The following is a 25,899-nucleotide window of genomic DNA, read 5'->3' as shown; positions in this document are numbered from 1 at the left end:
GGACTTTAAAGGAGGTTTTACCCCCGCCCTGCCACAGTCCCTCTGGACCCTATCCCTACCCTGCAGTGTATCTACCACTCCTCCCAGTTTAGTGTCATCTGCAAACTTGCTGAGAGTGCAGTCCACGCCATCCTTCAGATCATTAATGAAGATATTGAACAAACCCTGCCCCAGGACCGACCCTTGGGGCACTCCACTTGAAATCGGCTGCCAACTAGACATCGACCCATTGATCACTACCCGTTGAGTCTGATGATCTAGCCAGCTTTCTATCCACCTTATAGCCCATTCATCCAGCCCATACTTCTTCAACTTGCTGGCAAGAATACTCTGGGATACCATATCAAAAGCTTTCCATGCAGAGTGAGGCTCCCAGGGCTAGCTCCCAGAGTGGAATGGGGCCTGGGATATGGCCGGTGGGCTTTGCCATAAGTGGGAGGGGAGACCTGGACCTTAGCAAACTGAGGTCCCCTGGATGCCCTTTACCTCCCTGGCAGGGACAGGGTGAAAGGAGTCAGCAGTGAGCTGGGCTCAGGCTGAGGCGGGTCTAGCCAAGGTATAGGTTATATGGTGGGAGGCCTGTGACCCCACACTGGGCCCAGTTAAATGGCTGGTGTGTGGTGGAGGAGAGCGGGTAGCACCTCTCTCCAATATTAAGTTAATGAAGTTGAAATCTGCTACTTAACTCCATCCCTGTGTCTGCCTGTCATTCACCTGTGTATCCTGATTAGTACAGAACAAGCTTAGCTTTCCATGTAGGTAGCAGAAAACAGTGGCTCTCCATTTATTTAAACAGGTGATAGGAAACTTCCCTTTCATTTTCATAACTGCACAGAACACGTTTTGTGGATGTTGCATACCCCTGGGAGGAGGATAAGGAGCCTTTCTGCTTTTTGAGATGTAACCATTGTACAAGGGGAATGTCACCAAATGGTTTATTTAGCCCAGGGGAAGCGAGAATGGGATTTGGCTGCCAGACCGCCTGTCGGACATAGATTCAAGTGCCAGTCACAGTTAGAACAGATTGGATATGGAACAAGACACGAGAAGTCATTCTTCCGCTCTACTCTGCGCTGGTTAGGCCTCAACTGGAGTATTATGTCCAGTTCTGGGCACCGCATTTCAAGAAAGATGTGGAGAAATTGGAGAGGGTCCAGAGAAGAGCATCAATAATGATTAAAGGTCTTGAGAACATGACCTGTGAAGGAAGGCTGAAAGAATTGGGTTGTTTAGTTTGGAAAAGAGAAGACTGAGAGGGGACATGATAGCAGTTTTCAGGTATTTAAAAGGGTGTCATCAGGAGGCGGGAGAAAGCTTGTTCACCCTAGTCTCTAATGCTAGAACAAGAAGCAATGGGCTTAAACTGCAGCAAGGGAGATTTAGGTTGGACATTAGGAAAAAGTTCCTAACTGTCAGGGTGGTTGGATATTGGAATAAATTGCCTAGGGAGGTTGTGGAATCTCCATCTCTGGAGATATTTAAGAGTAGGTTAGATAAATGTCTATCAGGGATGGTCTAGACAGTATTTGGTCCTGCCATGAGGGCTGGGTACTGGACTCAATGACCTCTCAAGGTCCCTCCCAGTCCTAGAGTCTATGAATCTATGGTACCATTTTGCTACCAAATGACAGCTCTGTCTGTGTTGTGTGGGGGTGTGTACACAGGACACACCCATGGCAAGATGGTCCCTTAGCACAATACCAGCTTCACAAAGGGACAATCAAGTGAATGTTTCTGCATATCTGGGAATGCTTCTGGAACTGGTGAAATGCCAAGCTGGCATAAAGCCACAGCCTCATGAACTCTCCCATGGGTCCCAGTAGAGGAGGCAGCTGGGGATAATGGTTGCAGCCAGAGTGCTGCTGTCCTCTGGCCATTGCTGACTCCTGAATCAGACTGTCAGGCCATAGGCACCCTGGCACAAGTTAGAGCAGCCCTAAAGTTGGTCCAAGGTCTTTTGTTGTCTCACAAGCAGACGCCTAGATGTTGACGCTGAAGGCTTCAGCCTTTGTCATCAGAAGGAATCTACTTTCCGTTTTGCTAGCTGAGGCCTTTTCCATGGAGCACCTTGAACTTCTGACCTCTCTTGCTGCCAGCTCAGGAGATGGAGGCCACAAAAGCTGAACAGCCAAGAGGCAACCACCCCCGTCCCAAGCAAATGGAGCTAAACACTAAATCAAATGGCAGCTATTAGCTAGTTCAGCCCTACATCTAACACTAGTTCAATGCTACATATTAGTTGTTACCACAATTAAAAAAAAAACCAACATATTCCATACACAGGTCTGGCCGGAGTAGAGGCAACAGAGGTATATCTGCTGAGAGAAATCCTGAACTCCATCCAATAACTAAAAGCCCTAATGAACAAGCTATTGACTGGATTAATATTCACAATTCCCAATGCAATGATTCCGTGCCGTGGAAGTCACTGCATTCAGTCCTACAGTGGATATTTGCAAAGGAAATGTACGAAAGTGATCACTTCTTAACACCAAAACTCTGTCTCGGATAGCAGAATTGAAAGTAAATTCCTTCTGATGACAAAGTACTTACTGTCGGTGGACTGGCTGAGGTAGCTCTACAATGAAGGACTACACCAATGGGAAAGATGGTGTGTTTTCTGTGTCTTCTTTTTGGTGTCTGAACTTTGATCTGAAGAGCATGGTCATCAGGGAAGGAATATTGTTTTTTGTTACCAAGCTAAGGAAAAGGGAACTTGCATCATCAATATTATATTCATGCTACCAGGCTATTTTCTTTTACAGGCTGATAATAAAAACAAACAAACAAAACAAAATTAACACTTGGGTCCTTTCTGTGAAGCATTTTGAGCCAAAGTCAGCCTTCTCATCTCTGCCCAACAGTGCCACGCCCAGTGTTGCAGTGAGGGGCCTGCTGTCAGAGCACTGAGCCAGAATAGTGGCTTTTTCACAAAATAGGGGACATTTTCCATGTGCTTGTGAAAGAACCAAACCCCAACTCCTTCCACAATATACACTGACTAAAACAGCCAGGGAAAGAACCAGGAGTGCTAAATTATCTCTACTTAATAAAAATACTCCATTAATTTATTTCCCAGGTTCTTTGTTGTCAGTGATACTTGGAAAGAAAGAAAAAGGATTTATTTATCGATTTAAAAATATCTAACTTTAGTAGCTTCCGTTTAACATCCTCCAGAGATACCAGTGAAATGGAAAGAGTGTTATCACCACATGATGAGACTATATCTTCTGGTTTTTTCCTCAAATATAGAACAGAAAACTTTATTGAACATCTCTGTCTATTCTGCATTATTATTGATATTTTTACCATTTCCATCTAGTAATGGACCAATGCCATTGTCATAAATGTTTTATGAATATTTTTATCAATATATATATTTAAAATTCCTCCTTATTGTTCTTATCTCTGCAGGCCATAGTTTTCTCCTGGTGTCCCTTGACTTATCTTATCAATTTTCTACAGTCCCTAACATGTGGTTTATATCCATTACTATCAACTTCACGTTTCTTCCATTTTTTTATATGTGTAATTTTGTATAGTTGCCTTCAGTTCCTCTCTAAGGAAGGTCTTTTTTCAACCAGCACAGCCTTCTTCCTTGATAGTGGGATTGTGATTTGGGGCATCTAGTAAATTGTTACAAATTATTCCCAATTATCATTCACATTTTCTGATTACATTTTTCCTCCTAGCTGATCTGGAACATAGTTGATTTCAGCTTTGTGAAACTGACTTTATTAACACACACATATATATATATTAGTGGTCTGGACTTTATTATGCTTGCACATTATAACTGTAACCAATTCATGATCATTTGTACCTAAGCTACTATTAATTTTTTAGTTTGAGATCAATTCCTTGTCATCTGTTAAGACAAGGTCTAATAAAGAATTGCCCCTTGTTGGCAGCACGTGACCTTCAGGTCTAATAAAGAATTCCCGCATTATCTCACAGCATTTTTCCCGTACACATTACACATAGATGAGTAAGGATTTGTGCTCTGTATTTGTATTATAAAGTCTCATCATATGGTAACAACATTCCTTCCATTGTATTATTATTCCTTGGGTATGATAAACAAAAGGTACTAAAGTCAGATATTTTAAAATCATCAGATCCAGATAATTTGCATATAAGAGTTTTAAAAAAGCTGGCTGAGGAGTATGCTGGACTGCTAATGTTATCTTTCAGTAAGTCTTGGAGCACAGGGAAATTGCAGAAGACTGCGAGAAGTCTAGTGCTATGCCAACTTTTAAAAAGGGCAAATTAGATGACCTAGGTTATTATCGGCCTGTCTTCCTGACAGTGATCCCAGGCAAGATAATGGAGTGGCTCATATCGGACCTGATTAACAAAGAATTAAAGAAGGATGATGTAATTGAAAGCAAATCAACATGGATTTATGGAAATAGATTCTGTGAAACTAAGTTGATATCCTTTCTAATGAGATTACAAGTGTATTTGGTAAAGGTAAGAGTGTTGATGTAATATGTGACTTCTGTAAGGCATTTGAGTTGGTACTTCACAACATTTTGATTAAAAAACAGAATATAAGTTTCATGTGGTACATATTAAATGGGTTAAAAACTGGCTAATTGATAGGGCTCAAAATGTAATTATAAACAGAGAAAGATGATCAATCAGTGTGTTTCCAGTGGGATTGGTTCTTGCTTCTATGCAATTTAACATTTTTATCAATGGCTTGGAACTGCTGCTGGAATACTATGTCCGGTGCTGGAGTCCACAATTCAAGAAGGATGTTATTAGCTTGGAGAGGGTTCAGAGAAGAGCCACGAGAATGATCAAAAGTTTAGAAAACACCGTATAGTGACAGACTCCAGGAACCTCATTTATTTAGATTAACAAAGAGAAGGTTAAGGTGTGACTTGATTACAATCCCTTGGTATCTACATGGGGAATAAATATTTGGTAACAGGATCTCAATCTAGCAGAGAGAGGTGTAACATGATCCAATGGCTGGAAGCTGAAGCTAGACAAATTCAGACTGGAAATACAGTGTAAATTTTTAATCATGAGAGTAGTTAACTATTGGACTAATTTACCAGGGATTGTGGTGGATTCTCCATCACTGACCATTTTTAAATCAAATGCAGACATTTTTCCAAAATATCCTGTGCTAGGAATTCTTTTGAAGATGTTCTACAGCCTGCATCATGCAGGAGGTCAGGCTAGACAATCACAGTCATCTCTTCTGGCCTTGGAATCTCTGAATCTATTGACTTGAAATAGTGTGTGTTTACAGTCATGTTTTGACCCAAATAATGGATTTCCCAGCTTTTCCAACTAGCACCAAATTGAAGAACTAGCAACCATTGCAAAGTTCACTCTAGGGAGTTATTGACTGTGTCTGGAGCATCTGGATTTGCTGTCATAATGCTGTGAAACAGCTTGCCACAGGAGTTACAAGGAACGACTAAAATCACACTTTTTCAAAGGAGTTAATCATACTTCTTACTGAGCATGCTGTTGGTACAGTAGATTAGGCTAATAGTGGTTATGTTTTCACTGGCCAGCATTTTTAACTGTGGAAAACAGGTAAACATTTCCTTTTCCCATAGTTTGTTACATACTTCAATAAATATTAACTCTCATATCACTGTACGTGTTCATCAGACTTAATTAATAGATAATTCCACTAACCACTTAGAAATTACCATATAAGCCACCCGTGCTCTACCAAGCTAAACTAGAGCATGTCTTGACTTTATAGACAGTCATTTTGTCAGCAAATTTAAACAATAGGTGTTATGATGAATAAGACACTTTTCTTGTCAGTGGTGGGAACAGAAGTTCTCATCACGATCCTGCTGCCATTAATCTTCGTTCCCTGACTCTTCCAAACCATTAAAAACGCAAACCACTGCTAAATATTTGGTGTATCCAGATATTTTGCCTAGTAGAAAGCAGAGCTATGCTGCAGTTGCCATTTTGGGTGCTGGAACTCAGGGTATTGGGGGTGTGGCAACAACTCCCCACTTGCAGTGGTTTCCGTCAAATACAGGGTTTACAGTTTGATTCAATGGCTCTCAGCACCCCCACTAGACGAATTGTTCCAGCCCCACTGCATGAATATACATTATTTCATATTTGGGGAGTATACCAAAGTAATTCCCAATGTAACCCCACTCACTTTGGCCCAGTGAGCCCAGTGTCTTCATGCACTTCAGTGGAGCTGCACTCATTTATACCTGCAGAGAATTTGGCCCTATATTTAATATGAGTTAAAGATTTAATTGGGGTGCCTACGTTCTCAAATCCATCTGATACTTACTGAAAAATATTTCCCCAGGTAACTTTGTGTAGTATTTAATGGGAAACAGCTTACAAAGGCTTTCTGGTCAGAAGGAATCATAGATTTTAAGTCCAATAGGGACTGTTATGATCATCCAATCTGGCCAGAGAATCCCATCTAGTAATTTCTTCTTTGAATCCAGAGACTTCTAGGTGAGCAAGAACTTATCTTTAGAAATCAATTCAGTCTTGATATAAAGAGTTTAAGTGCTAAAGAACCCACCATTCCCTTAGGCAAATTGCATGATGTATAATGGACCACCTGCAGACAGCCTGATCCCTCAGAGAAGTGATTTGCCATGGCGGGGGGCTGGAGGCTGCACTACGCAAACAGAGATAACGGGGAAGAGACGACTCAGTGAGTTGCAAGCCCCATGATAAGAATGGAATAGCAAGCCAATGTTAACCTGCCCTTGTCGCTGTGTTTCGGCCGCCTTCCAGAAACCCCCATTGTGGCGTCCAGAGCCATTCCGCCTCCAGGACAATCTCTGTGTTGGTTACTGGCTAACAAGTCTGTAACTGTAGTGGCCTTTATGGGGAAACAAGAGTGAGAGGTTATTAGCATCCCTTTTAGGTGACAACAGCAGCAGATATTTGGACCATTTTTGCCCACATCCCCAGCAGCAGGACCACTAGCTGTGTGACAGTAATGACACCAAATCCATTTCCTGGCAACAGTTTCCTCCAATGGAAACTCCAGCTGACATATTTCAGTTGGTTCCTGCTCCTTTCATGTGGCAATTAGATCTGAGACTGAAAGAACTGCTCTGTTGTTCCTGAGACTATTTGTCCTGCATTAGAAACCCACAGAGAAGGAGACCAGATGGAGGATTCTAATGGGGCTTGATGGATTTCCACATTGGCTCCCTACCAGGTTCTCCTCTGTCATGGGCTCCAAGCACCATGCAATTATCTTTCCAGGCCCAAACCACTATGTGTTTAGAAAAATACACCTCCACTCAGCTGAGGGAGTCTGCCTGGTCAATGCATATTTTAACTCAGCAGAGTTGGGACCCATTTCAGGACAGACTTGGTAAAGGCGCCTGGCTTTCTAGACAATATGCACTCAAACCTTTCCCTGCAGTCTAGCCTGTAATTCCATTTTTAAGAGTTGAAGTAATAAGTTTAAATTATCTAACAAGTCACATGAGATCCACATTCAGACCACTTATGGTGTGCACATGGTGATGCATGAAGCTATGCAACTGGATGGAGTGTTTATCACACTGTTTTCTGTACTCATCTGTAAATAATGAGGTGTCTCCTTGCCTGATGCAGAGGAAGCTGTGATGCAGCAGCCATTTTGTTTAAAGGTCAACTCCAGGATGCCATGAAGTGAATCTCCATGCTTTTTCTCACATACCCTTTCTCTGAATATTTTTTACCTACTCTGAAATAATAATAATTAATACTGAAAAAAAATAGCTGTTTTGCTTTTTGTGTATAAGGAAAACAGGAAATGTGTCATCCAGAGATAGACTAGACTCCTGGAGCATGCTTCACTGAGTCCCTACAGCACTGTCTTTATTAAACACTTGAGTGTAATGACATTTTGCATAGTCAGATGCATTGAAATGTGCAGTAAAGAAGTGCAGTGCAGAATGCCTAATGCTGCATTTCACTCTCATAATTGTTTCAGATACTGAGACCCTTTCTATTTCAGCAGCTTATACTTAAAAAAAAAATTAGTGCTCTTCAAGCAGTAAATCAGGCTTATTATCCCTAGGTTTAATGGAAGTTTCCTGTAATGAGTTTTCCAAATGTTTAAACTTCTTAGTCTGCTCATTTGATTGAAAATAAAGTTTGCTTTTCGTGCTTTAATTGTGCATGCTCCAGGCAGCATAGGTAGGTTATGATTCATAAAATCATAACGTAAGGTCATTTAAAGTTCCAACCGGGCACTTGTCTCAAGAGCTAGGACCAACAACGAGCTAAATCATTCCAGCAGGGCTGTTGTATAATCCAGACTGAGAGCCGGGCCCGTTCCACAGTATACCATTTTCCCCTTAGACTCTGTTTGCCATGAAGGTCTGGCGAGAGTGGGTGAGGTGTGGATGCTTGATTTACCTGTCTGTTCATTCCCTCTGGGGCACTGCATTGGCCACTTTCAGAAAGCAGGATATTGGGCTAGACTGGTTTGACCAGTCTGGTCATTCTTATGCAAATGACCCTTCTCCGCAGCCTGCAGCCTTGACGCTGGAGTTCTGTGTGTTTCAAGGGCTGGTAGGCTCTTTCTGATTGTCAGCTGTCCTAGAGTAGCTCACAGATGTGTGTGCCAATTCCTTGCAACACTGTGACAGAGCCAGGGGCAGCAAACCAATGGTTACATGGGCTACAATTAGATTTCACCCAAGCAAGTTCCAAGTGGAACTCCTCAGGGATTGTAAGCCTTTACATGGAAGACCCATACAGTCCCTTCGGCACTCCTGTCTATTTGCCATCAGGAAACCTGAATATCATGATAGATGATCCCTTACAACCAAAAATCACATGATAATTCAAGTAAAAGCAAGGCAAAAGAATCCTGTGGCACCTTATAGACTAACAGATGTTTTGGAGCATGAGCCTTCATGGGTGATACCCACTTCGTCAAGATGCATGTAGTGGGATAATTTCAGGGGCAGGTTTATAATATATGCAGGCATAGCTAGAGATAATGAGATTAGTTGCAATCAGGGAGGATGAGGCCGTTCTAAGCAGATGAATGTGAAAACCAGGGAGGAGAAACTGTTTTGGTAGTTGGACTCCTCGTGAGGGTCGAAATGACAGTCAGTGACCTTCATTGAATGCTTCCCACCGATGTGCACAGGCAGAAATTGTGGAAAAACAACATGCGCTTGGCCTGCATAACCTAAGTCGGTGGCAGAATGCAATGCAGCCACTGCCTCAGAAACCAACCCTGAACAATTATCTCAAAGAGGCTGATAAAGAGGTGCTGTTTGTCATCATGAACAGGTCTGACTACAAGGAGGCCGCCAGACAACTCCAGCACCATTCCACAGGCCACTTTCCCAGTCCCTCAGATCACCAACTGAGGATACAAAGAATCTGCACCAATCTACTCAGGACACTCCCTAACTAACACTGGAACAAATCACATACCCCTTAGAGCCCCGACAAGTTATTCTATCTAGCGCACATTAGGTCTGGAATGTCTTTTCCCTCTGTGAAAAGGTTTAATACTTTTACAGGCATTAAACTGTGAAACATTAAGTATACAGGCCTTTTAACATAAAGTTGTTCTCATGTGCTGCCTTCACCACGCTCAAAGGGATTTTCTCCAAAGGACTGGGCACATTGTACCTATCTTACAATTCTTGGTAATACACACATTAGTTACAAAAAATCCATTAGCAGAAGAACAATTCATTGCAAGTGTCCCATCTACAATCAATGTTTGTTATGAGCCGCACCCTTGATTAATACCATGGATTTTGACATTTTAGTGGTTAACCTGAGGCTCCCTTCAAAAATCAGTTTCCTCTTCCTTCCTCCTTCTGCAGATCACACCCTAATTTCTCTTGCTTAATTAGAATTCCGGCTGTGGAGTGGGCTCTCTTTGCTAACATCTATTTGTCAAGTCTTTATTCTCCCTGCCAGTCCAGGTAATTGCATTAACCAACACCCCCAGCTTTTAACTTTCTTAGCTGCCACCAATTGTAATTGTGGGTCTTCTGTCTTAACAGAGATGCCACACAAATCCCAGGGTCCTGAGGGTGAGAGTTTGTTTGCCTCTCCCCTGCTCCTCAAGCCTTATATCCATAAAACTATTCTGCTTTGACACAGCAGTAACACCAATCTGTTCATCGAGATTCTGAAGCACAGTAGGCTGCCATCAGAATCAGCATGGAGACAATGTCCTGTCCCAACCCATGTTCCCCAACAAGCGGCCAACACAGCCACTTGGTTCTAGGGCTGCTCAACTTTCATTAACAGCTTTTACTTCATCTTGAACTTTCAAAGCTACCCCACTGGATCCTTCAAAAGGAAAGTCAGTGGATCCCATTCAAATTAGAAATTTCTGGCTGTTAGGAACTGAAAACTTTCCTTGATTAATTCACTTTTACACCCTTCAGTTGCTTGTAAACTGCTGCACAGATTACCTTAGGATTCCTTTCCCTATGATGTTTCTAAGCAGCCAGTTCACCCTTCAGAAATTCCTGCCGTCCCTCTCACCTAAGGGCTGCCCTTCCCTGCTTCACCTAGGGCTTGCTTTAAAGGAACACTTCCCTGAGCCACAACAGACTTTTTCTGGGTCTTACTTACATCCAGAATCACTTCTGGCCCATCAGGCAGATTCCTACATGATTCCTTTTCAGGCAAACTTATAGACTTTCTAGATAACAGATTAGAAGCATTCTCCTTCCCTTGGCAACTTTCCTCATAGTCACTGGCAACCTGCACGTTGTCAGACTCAACACCCACAAGTTTAGGAATCCTTTTCACCTTTTTACAAGTTGTTAAAGTGTCAGTAGGTAACACAATTAAATCACCTTTCCGCTCTCCTTGTGCCCTGGCTAGGGTATCACCCTGCTCAGACAGAGCTGCTACACCCTTTTCCAGCCACACATTAGCAACTGGCAAACTACAAGTACCAGAATTGTCTGGTCTCTGGGATTTTGCTAAGACACTAACTGGATGCAATCCAGTTACAGTACCATTCTCCCCAGCAGACACAAACTTAGGACCATTCCCTTCCTGGGCTTTAGCTGTATTTACAGCCAACTCCGAGACAACTGAATTACCCTCAACCATCCCAGGCTGAAAGGCACCTTCTGTCTGCTCCACAGACACAGAAGAGCTGGAGACACATTCTCCTTCACCAGACACACAGCTCAGGATTTCATTTCCCTTGTCCCAGCCCACAGGGCTGTTCACAGACAACTGCTTGGAGACTGAGGTAACTTCCTCCATAGGCAAGTCAATACCCCTGATAGACGCAGGCACATTTCCTTCACTGTCACATTTCTCCACACAGGTAACAGGTAAGGGATAGGGACACTCATCTTCCACTATCCTTGTCTTCCCAAACTGCTGACTAGACAAAGCCATCAGCTCACAAGGCTGCCTAGGCTCATCCAGACTTTCCCTACCAGGCACTTTGCCACTCCCCACAGATAAGCTGCTGCCTTTTTCACTACACTGAGCTACTTCCAGCAAATCACAGTTACCCATTTCAGGTTCACTTTTACAAGCTGCACTAGCCACCAATCCATCACCCATCACAAATCTACCCTCTCCTTCCTCAGTTAGGGCTTTCACCTGACCATTTACTTGAATTTGCTCCTCAGAAACATTTTCCTCCCCAATGAAATCTTTTTGCTCTTGATCTAACTTCACATTCACTTTTGAGACATCAGACAGACATTCAGAAACTCCACTCACAGACACACTGCTTTCTTGCACAGACAGACCTTTGGAGCAGCCCTCCTCAGGCAAACCATTGCCCACAATAGACACAGGTGTAAGATCATTCCTGTCCTGTGACTGGCTACCTGAACTGAACAAAGCTTTAACATTTTCCCCAATTAAAACATCTTTAAGCAATAACTTCCTTACCCCAGCTATAACTTCATGCTCAGCCCCATTCCATTCGAGGTGGATTTTGGCTAAAGGCACACGGACAGTAAACTCATAGAGGATCACAACATTCACATTCTGATTTGGTAAATAATCTTCCTCTTTGACCAGTTCTGCTTTAACAAGAGTGATGTTAGATGCCATAATTTGCCCTAAACAGCTTTTACCATTGAATTTTACACTCTCTATGAATTTTTTATTACCACTCCCATACATAGTGTTTTCAAAAGGTGTGTTGTCAGATGCTACCTGTGTGGTGCTCTGCTCTTTCCTTGTTGGTATCACTTGGCTGCGTGCGTGTTCCCTCTGTGTGCTGCCCCAGCTCTGCGCAGCTAGCTGACACAGCAGACCCCAAGAGAATCCCCAATGACCACAGAGTCTAGTAAGGTACGAAGGCACGTCGGCCAAGTTTATTGCCGTATTGGATACAGTAGTAGTTCTCCGCAGATTACTTAGTCTACCGAGCATACTACAAATATGTACCCACGGTCAATGGACTCGGCTCAGTCAGTGGCGGGACTTTCCACTGCCCCCTCGGCCGGACAAAGACACCATTCCAGGGATAGATTCTTATACACAGGTACAAACAAGTTACACATCACTCCTGACGTATTGAGGTGCAACCCCTCTATGTAGCAAGGTACAACCCTCATACGTAGTAATGTGCCTGCCTCTCCACTTTATTCTTTGGTTTAATTCTATAAATCAACTCTATCTTCCATTCATGTTACCCTTTTTGCCCTGTCATCTGGGATGGGTGCTGCCTGTTCTTGTTAGTCTGTGCTGGATTGCCATATTGTGAATGTTCTGAATCTCTAGTGCTTCAGTACGTTTTAGGTATCGTATCTTCTTGCAGGCATCAGCGGCCTTTCCTTGCCAGCTTCTGTGAGGCAGGCCGCCTTGGCTCACTGTTCACTTTGCTTTATGTTTAGCATAAAGTCTTGACATACTACTGTGTATGTCCGGCCTTGAGGCCATAACAGGCCTCTGATGACAAGGTTTAATTCCTCAGGGCCTTCCCTCGTACAAACATTAGCACGGCACGAATTTATGGGAGCCACCTTCTACATGACCAACCCGCTGCTTGGGGGCGGTACAGTAACAGCATTAGCATCAAAGGTGGCAATGTTGAGGTACATTCTGAGTTACCACCAGACAACTCTCAAGAGTATAGCAACATACCAACATTTGTTCATAAAAACTGGAACTAAACCAAATAGGAAGGCACAAGCGCATGAGAGTGGGGTATGGGTGCAGGCGGGAAGAGGAATCAGGACAGCGGCTGGGGAGGTTAACGGGTCCAGGAGGGAAAAGGGCGAGCCGGGTAATGCTGGTAGGAGGACACCGTGGCCCAAAGCTGCAGGGCTGGGCGAACTACGGGCTCAGAAGGAAATAGGTGGGGCGACAAATGTGGCAAAAGGAAAGGATCAGTGTCCAGTGGAGGGGAGGTGGCTGGGGGCGTCCCGGACGTACTGCGTTGGCAAAATTCATCCTAGGCTGCTTCTGCTGCAGAGGCCCATACGCAGGAAGTGGTGTGGTGAGCCATGGTCGAGCAGCCTCAGGTCCCAGAGCAGGATCCAAAAAGAAGGAAAGAACAACCAGCCGGTGGGTGTGGAGGGCAACGCCTGGTGTGAGGGTTGAATAGGAAGCATCAGGATGACCAGCGGCAGGCTCCCCACACCTCGGTGTCCCCAACAACACAGTCTCAAACCCTCACCGACAGACACAGTTCAAAAAATACGCAGTCAAGGAGCCGCCCTCCTCTATGAACACAGGGGGTCTTCTAGCCTCAGGCAGGTGGTCTCCTTCAGGCCCGCTCACCGGGCTCCCACTCCAGCAAACAGCCCCACAGGGGGGGTTTTAGCCCCCAGCCAGCTCCAGTGGGTGGTGTCTGGGTCCGAGGCAGGACAGGGAGCCGGACACCGCGGTCCGCTCAAGATGTGTCCTCAGCAACCAGAGCGGGTCCCGCCATCTGCCGACCCATCTCTGGAAGGGCAGGCCAGCAAGCACCCCCCCAGGTGGAGTACGACTAGCAGTAACCGCGGTGGGGAAGAAACACTAGCCACCAAAACAAACAACAGAGCAGCAGAAAAAGGGTGGCGTGGTGTGTCTAGCCTCCACCCGGGAGCAGCAGAAGCAGGAACACGCAGCAGCAGCAAGCGAGGCCGTGCCACAGAAGGAACAGAGCAGCAGCAGCACCGCGCCCCTCCCTCCTCTTCCTGACAGCAGAGTGATAGAAGCAGAGCCACTACTGCCCCAGAAAGCAGATTCTGTTCTGAGTGGACCAGGAGCAGGGGCTGCACATAGAGTAAATCAGGAACTGCTAGAAACCAATAAGCACCAGACAGGCTGATAGATAAACGCTGCAGCCAATAATGGCAGGCTAATCAAGAGCACGCTGTGTTTAAAAAGGAGCTTCCCACCTCTCAGTCAGGCAGGGAGAGCCAGAAGGAGGTGTTGTGATGAAGGCTGGCAGAGCAAGAAGCGTGAAGTAGTGGCGACGTGTACTGCTGGGAGGATTTCGAGGAGGGACAGGTAGAGTTATCACAGACACCAGGAGGAAGGGTCTGGGGTGGTCGAGGAAAGGGTCTGGAGAGGCCCTTGGGGAAGTAGCCCAGGGAGTTGTAGCTATCACACAGCTGTTACAAGAGGCACTATAGACAGCTGCAAATCCATAGGACCCTGGGCTGGAACCCGGAGTAGAGGGTGGGCCCGGGTTCCCCTCAGACCTCCCAACTCCTGATCAGACACAGGAGGAGTTGACCCAGACTGTGGGGAAGATCACTGAGGTGAGCAAATCTGCCAATAAGCACAGGACCCACCAAGGTAGAGGAAGAACTTTGTCACAACACTAAACACATTTTTATAAACCTGGTGCCTGTTTTAACAACACTACCACAAGTGAGCCAGACTGGTTTCCATCTATGTGTTGGTCAGAGTTCAGTGGAGCCTAGGGGCCTTGGCATGAGCTGGCACCTGGTCTGCCAGTGTCACAATGATTAGTGAAGATGAGTGTGTGTTTGGGGGTGGGCACAGGTGGCTCTAACTCACTCTTCTGACTCCCCTAACTCTTGGAATGGCTGGAGGCTGAACCAAGTCCATCCGCAAATTCAAGTAGCCACAAGGATTCACTCTGAAGACTGCCACTGAGTTTGGGGGTACTGGCCCCCAAAGGGGGATCTTAACACTTGACAAGCCTGTTTCCTAGAGACCCAGGGTCTAGCCACCCCAGTGCATCTTTGTTCTAAATGAAGCTGCAATTTTCTGAGATAAACATGCTGAAGCACAAGAGTTGTTCTATGTTCTTCAGAACTTTGTTGAACTGTCTGGATAATTACAACTCATAGGGCGCCAGTGCTGCTGCTATCCCTTCTGAAAATGAGACAACATCAATATGCAGTCCTCTCTCAGGATTTCAGTAAGTAGGCAGAGTAAAGGATTTGAATCAAGTTTCCTGTACACTGCATAGAAGTATTTGGGGTTTTTCTATATAGGAGCATCTGAGAAAATTAATCCAGATTAAGTAAAGATGTGAATTTGAAGAGAATTGGTTAAACCACATTAAATCCCATGTGGACACTATTATTTAGAATTAGAGAGGCCCTAATTCGGTGTAGCTTATTTCTCTTTGGAAATGTTAGAAATTACAATGCGACTTCAGGTTGAGGGATGCAGCATTGGCTTGCAGTCTGGGACAGCATATCTGGGACCTGCTGGCCGCCTGCATTTTTGCCTACCTGTGCAGACGGCAAGGCACCAGACCTCATGCACCAGCATAGTCCTGGGTGGCACTTAACCCCAAGCAGTGAGCAATCACTCCTTCAGCTACAGAAATACAATCAACTTTGTCTTGGAGTGTGACAGCCACTGATGCCCTCAGCTGTTCTGGTCAGTGTTAGGGAAAGAAGAGTTTTGAGGGTCGTTGATGGCAACAATTCAGCAAAATCAACTTCAATTTGCTAAATGTGTTGGTCTCACCTAAGCTGCATTTCCCCCTAAAAAAAATTAAATTATAAAATTTCACCCAGTTTTACTACTAGTGAATGAATTGCTCATGCATTGTCCTGGGAAAATCTAACCAAAACCAATACGCACAAAGACCGTTACAATTTCTAGGATGTTTTACAGTGAAGGATTTAGATCACCTAAAGCATGTGGATTCTTACCAAATTCTCTTTTTTTTCAATACAGATTAGGCTTCTTCCTACTCTGAAATCATGTGATTATGTTAAAGATAAACTAAATCTTACTCAGTTTACCATGCATCCCAAAGATCCAGTTAGTGTTATTTCAGGATACAAATGGAATTCTTGACTTACTATTACAAGAACATTTTCAAGATTGACGGATCCAACACTCTGTCTTCTTTATGCAGACCTTCCGTGACCTGCTTCAGTTACGCACTGCAACAGATTTAACAAACCAAACCCTTTCTCTGTTTGCAACTTGTCCCTGAGCAGATCACAGTGTGAGGCCAAGCTGGGTCACCAGATGTGAGGGTATGTCTGCACTGCGCAACAAGACCCACAGCAGCGAGTCTCGGAGTCTGGGTTAACTGACTTGAGCTTGCAGGGTTCACAATTTGGGGATAAAATTAGCAGTGTAGACATTGCTGCTTGGGCTGCAGCTCGGGCTCTGAAATCCGTCGAGGTGATGGGTCTCAGAGCCCAGTCTCTAGCCGGCTATTTTTAGTCCTACAGCACAAGCCTGAGTCAGTGAAGACTTGCTGCCATGGGTTTTTTGTTTGTTTGTTTTACTGTGTAGAAACATCTGGGCTGAGGGAAAGATCTGTTTAGGGACACATTCGGCTTCCAGTGTGAGGAAGTGTCAGAATTTCTGGAGAAGCAAAGGTGACAGTGCCAAAAGGGTTAACGTTTCTGAACTGTATTGGGAAGCATGGAATAAGGATGGAATAAGCATTTTATTGTCTGATCCAAACTGATGCTCTAAACCCTTGAAGCTTTCTGCCTCTCTGGTGAGTGGATGTACAAAGGTACAGAAGACAGTCCAGAGATGGATTTTTTCAGCGGTGTTTAAAATTTGTTTTCCCACTGTACACAGAGTGCCTCGAGCTTCCACCAGCTCGGGAAGTTCTGCATGAGACTGTGTCTGTCTGTTTCTCTCTCCTCCCTTTGGCCATTCATCTTCCTATCAGCTCAAAAACACATAAAGCCTCTGTGATTTATACCAGCAATTACCTTTGATTTCAAGAGTTGCTAGAAAAAAAATTGAGCTGATCAGCTGTGGGGGAGCCCTTTTGTCAAATTAAACTAAAGGTAGCAATAAAAAAAATTAAAGATCAATATATAACAAATGGAAAAACAGAGCAACTGACAGCAATGAATAAAATCTTCAGTTAGGAGATGCAGACTAAGGGAAGCCAAAGGTATCAGTGAAAAAAAATCTATGATTAGTGTGGTTAGTGATAATAAGAAAGAATTCTTTAAATGTGTCACGAACAAATGACATTCTTGCAATGGTCTAGATCCAGTTGTAGACAAAGATTGTAAAATTGTCACTTTTGATGTAGAAGTATTCAAACCAAACACCTCTGTTCTGAATTCTGAAAGAGGCGGGATGATCTATTCATACTCTATAGTAATAATGAAATAGTTGCTATTCCATCCAGAACTACAATGGATATTAAACTGCAGTTAAGAAAATTTAGCATTTTAACATTTGCGGAACCCTATCACTTGTACCCAAAAGTATTAAAAGAATCAGCCAAGGAGCTCTTTGAACCACAGATGTTGATTTTTAAGCGGTCACTGAGGAAGTTCCATCAGACTGGAAAAATGCTCATGTAGTGCTTGTATTTAAAAGGGGCAAACAGGATGACTTGGGAAACTGTAGGCAAGTTGACCTAACAATGATCCTGGCTAAAATCATGGAAAGGCTAATAAGGGATGTAATTGGTAAAGAATTAATGGATACTAGCATAATTAATGCCATTCAACATGGGTTTATGGAAAATAGATCTTGTGAAACATATTTAATATGTGTTCATGAGGCCACAAATTTAGCTGATAAAGGTAACTGTGTTGCTAGTATGTTTAGACTTCTCTAAGGCATTTGAATTAGTCTCACATGACATTCTTGTAAAAGTTATCACTGTTTAAGCTCAATGCAGTCTGCATGACATGGATTAAAAACTGGCAAACTAATAGATCCTAGTAACCCAGCGTAGCTTGGAGCTGATTTACAACTGCAGAGGATTCACCCATTGACTTCAGGAGAGCTAATCCCATTTACACCAGCTGATGATCTGGCCTATGGACTTCAATAGATCCCAGTGGTTTCCCTGAGTCACAGCCTTCCCTCCGGGTCCATCTTCCTTCTCCCCTCTGAGCTGTAACAGCTGTATCCCAGACTGGAGTCAGAGGAGCTCCTGCCATTCTCCTCCAGAAACAGCAGCCTGAGGCCACTCACCAATGAAGCAGAGACCTGGTCCCCACTACTCCTCTCCTCTGGTTCTTTCTGTAGGGGCGTGGCACCAGTCCCATCCTGGTTACCAGTCCGTGCTCCAATCCACGTAGAACAATAAAGCAAATGATTTAGAATGAGGTCCCAAGAGTTTCCTTAATATCAAATTAAAACAGGGAGTTACAACCCTGGGTGGGTAGAGATGGCCAATAGCTGCAGAAGAACTTCAGCTAGTGCAAATCACAGCAAAATAATTCAATGGGGGAGAAAAAAACCTGATCATTAAAATGATTAAGTCTAAGGAAAGAATCCACAGGACTGACACCCTCCTTGTCTACCCACCCCTGGACACAGCCAGCATGTCTGCTGTGGGAAACAGAGCAATCTTACAGCTGGTGTCTTTACCACTGGATGTTCTGTTCAATCCTCACAGAGCAGGTAGGGAGTCATTACCCTCCCTCCATTCGCCAGAAGCCACAGAATGCAAGTCTCACACCCAGGCAGACTCCTGATCTCTGCAGAATTCCACCTGGGGTTGAGGGACCTGCTTGACACTTTGCAGTTTGTCTGCCAGACTGATGGTTATATAAGCCATGGCTGTGACTCTGCCTGTGGTGACTAGCATGCCACAGATACAGACTTCAGCAGCCCACCACTGGAAGCGATTCGAGAATTGTATCTGCACATCTGGAATGGTCGAATGTCTTCCAGCGAGATGACTCTATTGTGCAGCTTTAGCTCTCCCCAGGCTACTTCCTTTAACTCTGCCACCCTTCCTCAGTTCCCTCATCCCGTGCTCAAGAGGGAAAAAAGCACCCGTCCTGCGGTCCATGACCCTGCTCTCCAGCTGCCTGGTAGCTTTCAGTACCTTTTCCAAACCCCCTCCCATGCTGTCCCAAGCCCTTGGGTTGGAGAGCCCCAGACCCTTTCCTAGTCTCTCACTAGTCTTGCTTCTTTCCCAGTCTCTCTCTGTTCTGCACAGAGGGCTGTGTATAGGGTTACCACCTTGACGTGCAAAAAAAACCTAGCAGCACCCCCTTCCCTTGCAAGGCAAGGCTACCACAACCACAACCCACAGCCACAAGGCAACAATGAAACTCCCCCTTCTCCCCTTCAACAGCCACTCATGTGATTCAGACCCTCTCTCACACTCCCGCCTGGGGCACTGAGGTGCTGGTGGGCAGACAGCTGCTGCATTTTGATCTGTTACTTATCACTTAACACCTTTAGCTGGACACAAACTTTTAACATTCCATAGACCCATGTATTGTGATGATAATGCAAATCTTTAGACCCACATTAAAAACAATCAGCAGATTAAATTATTTATCTGGCAATTGGCAAATCCATACAAAAATAAAAAAAAACAAACCCCGGCCGGCCCAGTCAAATACCGGCCAGGTGGAAACTGTAGCTGTGCACACCGCTGGCACCATTCCCAGCAAGCATTGTTGTGAGGCCTACACACTTCCATCAGCCTCAGGGACAACAGCTCCCAGAATTCTCCTGCTTAGGGGTGAAACTGACAGCAGGGCTATGCTGGGCCGGTAGCCTGTATGAAAGGGTCAGAATAGCCTGTCCCTCCACGCTTATCTTCTTAGGATCTTCCTATTTTTTCATTGTCAATAACCAGCAAGAACAGTCTGCCTCCCACTCCATTCATACCTTCGTCCTTCCCCTGCTGACCCCTCTCCCACATCACACCTCTTTCACACCCACCAAGGTCTTTCTTCCGCTAACTGTCTTCAACCTACCAGCCTGTCATGATGAAAAATACTCTTGCTTTCTCCCCCATCCCTCATAAGAAAAGACATCAGCTTTCATAACTGGTACCGTCCCCAGTGTCAGCTTTGATTGTCAAGCAGCGGGCAGTTGTATCCAGCAGGAATGACAATCTGCCACTCAAGACTTAATGTGGTTCTCACCTCTGCTGAGAAAGCGAGCCCAGCACCTAGAAACATCTGCATTTTGATCTTTTTCATCCTCTTCACTTTGCTCTCAGTCAGTTTATGGTTGTCAGCTACCTTCATAATGTTCAGAAGAGTTCACATTTTTAAACTATGGGATTTTGAACTACCCCATAAATAGTTTGTACCCATTACTATTTGTTTGAGTTGCAATAACTCTTGTCAGAAGATATGCTTATGTCTCTGTACTCCCTGTCTGCCAGGAGGACTTTTGTTACATTTATCCTGGGTGAGCTCAGTGATGGCTTTCAGAACCGTGCACCAGTTATTCCTGAAGAATTAGCATAATGTGTTTGGAAGTAGCACAGTTTTATCTACTTGGGCTGCTTGTTATGGGGAAGGTTGGGAGATCAAGTTCCCCTGCGTATACTGCGGCAGAAAGGACAGCTGTTAGCAATGCTGAGTTGATTATCTGCCATCTCTTCCAGCTGGTATGCTGAGCTAAAGCAACAGACTGAGTTATGCCTGGAAAGTGAAACAGACCACCCTGGGTCTGCGCACACATGGACACTCAGAGGTTAATTAGAATTGAATTCAGTTTCTTTAGAAGTCCTGCTCTTGATTAATTTCCATGCTGCAGGAAGCCATTTCTGCAGCTTCGCATGCCAGCGGAAAACATCTGACCATTGCTCAGGAATAGACATTGCAATCTTTACCCAGGCAAAACTACGCTCTTGGCATCTAAATAAAAGAAAACTCCCATGGAACCAGGAGGCTGAAGGAATGAAAGCCAAAGACTAACTTTGTAATAACTCAGTAGCAATTTACTGATTCTATTTCTAAGGGAGGATAAGTCACATCTTCTAGCCCAAGCTGCTCTGCATCAGACCCAGAACATCTCAGCAGCTACCCCCAACACTACACATGGGGGAACAGCTACAGCTGGGGGAGCCTTCAGTTAACTGTGATCTGTGGCTGCAGCTGCACTTGGATCTGGGGGTGGGGGTTGTTCTCCCAGCTTGAGCAGACATGCTATTGCTGTGAGCGGCCATGCTCAGAGTGGAGTTGAAGTAGTGTGGGTTGGAAGTGGCTCAGGGTAGTCACGCTTTGGACGTATCCCTGAGGTCCAGGCAGATTTGTACTCAGGGTGGCCGTGTTACTGCATCTGCTCTGCAATTGTTAGTGTGCCATATCTACAGACCAAAGGGCGTGTAGCCAACAACACAGTGAAAGGGGACAAACTGAAAATATCCCCTCCCCCATGCACACACAAAGACTCTCTTCTACTTATGCCAATAAATCCTATCAGCTATAACTTGTTTTTCTTTATCACATATTGTCAGCTAGACTGACTGCATTTTCCTGCACTGAATACATCTTTGTAGAAATTTGGCAAGTGGGTGAATACAACACTGATGCAAATTATTTACCATGTTATCTCCAGATAACACAGTAGAATTACCACCAGCTACTCTGGAATTCTCTTTGTTTATAATATAATGGAGTTGTCAGGTGTTTTAAAACACATTTATTACAAAATACTATGGTGTATTTCACAGGATGCAGAAAATATCTCAGAGCAACAATTTTGTGGTTAATTGCTGAGCTCTCTTCATATCTTTATTCAGTCATTTTTTCTTAGTTCCTGCTCCTGTATTTCTTAAAGGAATAAGGCAAAGAACAGGACTCTGAAATTTCTTTCCCTGTTTGCTTTTTACACTTAGTCTTTGCCCATCGGTCCTGGAGTCTTGTTCCCAACTCTTTCTCTAGTAAATGCAATCAGTTCTGTACAATATCAGCCACTCAAGGCAATGGCTTTATAAGCCCTTGTTTCCAGATATTACTTTACCTGCTCTACCTCTGCTTGAATTGAATTTCAGCACAGACCTGTTATCAAAGCTGCTCCAAAGTCTGGGCTGCTGTTGCACAAAAAGAGAGAGAATTGTGTTTAAAGGGCAGAGCTGCTGAAGTTTTCACTGGCATTGCTGAGACTTGTTGTCAGGCGCCGGGGAGAGCACCCCGCTGCAAGGCTACTGGATTGTTCCTGTGATGGTACGCGGATGGGACTCTATCCCCATGGTCCTGGGTTCCCCCAGATCACCATCTTCAGCCCAAGGGACTGCCACCCCACCCCTCTGCTTCCCTACAGCATAACCCCCTGGAAGCCATGCGGGCTGGGCTTCCCTGCACACTCCTACCCATGGACCCATCAGCACAGAGCAAGTCCATGGCAAAGGATTTTTTTCTGTATGAAAGTGAAGGCCGGGGAACAATGCATGTGTCTCCAGTGTCCATCCCCTCCCCATGAGAGGAAGGCTCTCAGTGGGGCAGGCTGGGTCCAGAGAAGCAGCTGACTCGTCTTCCTGCAGTGCTTCAACAAGGTGAAATCCACCTACTAAGATTCCTCCTGCATAGTGGCCTTTGGGAACGATCTCCCCATGTATCCAGTCTTTCTGAACTCATCCACCCAGACAGATGAAGGTGGAAGGGAGGTTTTCGGAAGGTGACTGGCTGGCAGAGTTCATTTTTGAAGAACTACTGTAAATCTGGTGGGGTGTTTTTGTGCTATTAGTGGTGTGTCACACCACCTACAGCTGTACATAAAAGTCTTCTTTATTCTTAAAGTCCAAATAAATAAAATAAATCAGTGGCATTCCAGTAAAATCCATGCTGCTATCTACAGCCACCATTGCTAACGTACCAGAATGTCATATTTTTACCCTCACTGCATCCATGTGAAGTAGGATGGCATTATGATGTGGATAGGAAACTGAGGCACAGAAAATTACGTAACTTCCCTAAGGTCACACAGGCTGCTGGTGACAAGGCTGGGAAGTAAGCCCAGGTCTTTACACTCTAGCTAGCATCCAGTAGGCTGTCTTTTGTCCCTCTGCCATGCTACACTGGCTGGGCAGCTGCAGAGCTCGCTTTCATGTCACAAGCCTTCGAGCAGATTGTCCTTCTTTCTACCTCCAGCCTCCTGCACCAGTGGTGAGCTGAAAGTCTGCTCCTTTGCCAGCTAAACTCTCCTGAGCTTCCTTCACCTTGGGGTTGGGCCCTCAGGGCCTGCCTGAGAAACAGGCATATTGCTGAATGTGGCAGAACACTTAAGCCTTTCCCCATCATCAGCATGCATCCCAGGGTCTGTGCTTTCCTCTCTTCTGTAAACTCCTTCGCCTCTTGGAATGAACTTCAAGCACCTACAAGGCTAAGCAGGAGCAAATATTCATTCTGCTTGAGTTGTTCCATAAACACCTGTCATTCCAAGCACCAGGAGCAATTCGGCATTAGCATTCTACTATCCAGTCTTCACGGTGCAGCTGAGACAAACTCCCCAAAACAGCATCTCAGAGAAGAAGTTTATTACGGCTCAGATGAAACTCTTACCTTATCCTGGTCACATTTCATCTAAGCAGGAGACAAATTCTAACTTTTGAAAATGCGAGTTGTCAATAGTCTGTAAATCCCTTGAAATGGGGAAGAGTAAGTTACATTTTCAGCTCTGGATTTGTTTAGTGAAAATACAAACGCATCAAAACAAATGTCCCAATAGCTAAAGGGACAAGTATCCTACATTCCTGCTATAACTGCACAGGGTTCATTGAAACAAGAAAAAATGTAATATGTGCATAACTGGTATGTAACAAAGTAAACGACAGAGGCTGATATTCCTCTCACTTACATTGTATGTTACAGATGACTGGCCCAGAAATGCTTTAGGGTTCAAATCTCAAGACCCTACATAAGGTGGGCACTTTGTTCAGACAAAACATGGATCCAGATTTACTTGTGAAGCCAATGTCGGAGTAAGAAATGGAAAAGCAGGACTGAGAATATTTAAATCCCAGAAGCCCAGTAGAAATGGCAGAGCCCTTGTAGTAGGAGGGTTTGGAGTTGTGGGTAATGATGTCTCTGGGATTCCTGGAGCATGATGCAGCAGCTCATCTGGCAAGATGTGCAAACACATTAAACAGTCACGACAGAGATGCCTGGTGATGTGTCAGCTCCTGAGAAACTGAAAAGGCAGCTTTAAAAATGCCTGAACAACCTGCAGTAAAATACTGTAGCTTGTGAAGGGATTTCAGTACAAATAGGCTAGTAAGAAATGGTTCTGGAGTAAGAGGAGTTATGCCGGAGCCCAGAATTTGAGAAGTGAGCAGTGATTTTTGTGTAAGGTGTCAGTTTTACACCCCTAAAAGAAACCAGTTTTGCAGAGGCTCAGCAAGAGACCCCCCTGGTCACACCCACTGATGGTCAGTGACCCTGGGCTGTTTTGGACTGGGCTGGGGGAAGCTTGTTCCAGAGCTAAAGGTGCATCCCTGAGAGCTCTTAACTCCCCTTTTGTTAAACAGAATGGGACCAATTTCCAGGGCTTTGCTGACTGCAAAGGCAGCAACTGGGAGAACTAACCCATGGTGAGGGTCAGAGCCCAGTTCCGGGGGTTTTTACTTGGCATATGAGGTCACCGTGCTGCTGAGATTTGGCCTGGCCACCCCTACATCATGCCGATGGCCAGACCGCGTGAGTGGCTGTCATAAACATACAGCTACGGGTAGCATAAAATCCCTCCTTTACGTGTAAGGAGTTAAGAAGCTCAAATGAGCTAGTTGGCACCTGACCAAAAGGACCAATAAGGAAAGAAGATACTTTCAAATCTGTGGGGAAGGGAGGTTTTGTTTGTGCTCTCTTTGTTGTTCCTTCTCAAGACAAAGAGAGAAACCAAGCAACCAACCCAGGTCCTACTGAAATGATACATCTAATGCATGCATCTGACGAAGTGGGTATTCACCCACGAAAGCTCATGCTCCAAAATGTCTGTTAGTCTATAAGGTGCCACAGGATTCTTTGCTGCTGATAGATCTAAAATTACAGAAATTTTAAGTAATAGCAAAAAAAATGCATTCGATTATCTTTTGTTGTAGCTTGTGAATATTCTCTGTGCTAAGAGGAGGTTGATCCCTGTTTTTGTAACTTTAAAGTTTTGCCTAGAGGGGAAATCCCCTGTGTTTTGAATCTGAATATGAAGTAAATTAACTTTCATCCTGATTTTACAGAGGTGCTTCTTTTACTTTTTTCTTTATAATAAAATTATGTTTTTAATAACCCAATTGATTTTTAGTGTCCTAAAAACCCAAGGGTCTGGTCTCTGCTCACTTTGTTAACCTATTGGTTGGTATATTATTCTCAAGTCTACACAGGAAAGAGGGTGAAGGGGTTTAGGGGGGCGATATTTTGGGGAAATAGGGATTCCAAGTGGTCCTTTTCCTGAATCTTGTCTAAATTACTTGGTGGTGGTAGCAATATCATCCAAGGACAAAGAAAGGATTTGTGCCTTGGGGAATTTTTAAACCTAAGCTGGTAGAAATAAGCTTACGAGTCTTTCATGCGGGTCCCCACATCTGTACCCCAGAGTTCAGAGTGGGAAGGGAACCCTGACGGTGGCTTTACAAGCTGGCACATAGGGGTCACAGCACCACTCGCACAGATTTGGCCTGGCCACCCCTCTGTCATCATGATGGAGGGGCAGCCGGGCCAAACCTGGCCGCGTACACTTGAGCCGGGAGCCGGGCGCAGCCCTGTTGGACAGGCGCCGCTGCTGTTTTCTTTGCAACACCCCTGACCCTGTGATCCCCCAGGGACAGGACTTGAACTCTCTACCCCTGGTGTGGATAAA

This window comes from Chelonoidis abingdonii, chromosome 4 (assembly GCF_003597395.2).
Source record: "Chelonoidis abingdonii isolate Lonesome George chromosome 4, CheloAbing_2.0, whole genome shotgun sequence".
Classification (NCBI taxonomy): Eukaryota; Metazoa; Chordata; order Testudines; family Testudinidae; genus Chelonoidis; species Chelonoidis abingdonii.
Note: the sequence above shows the minus strand (reverse complement) of the source record.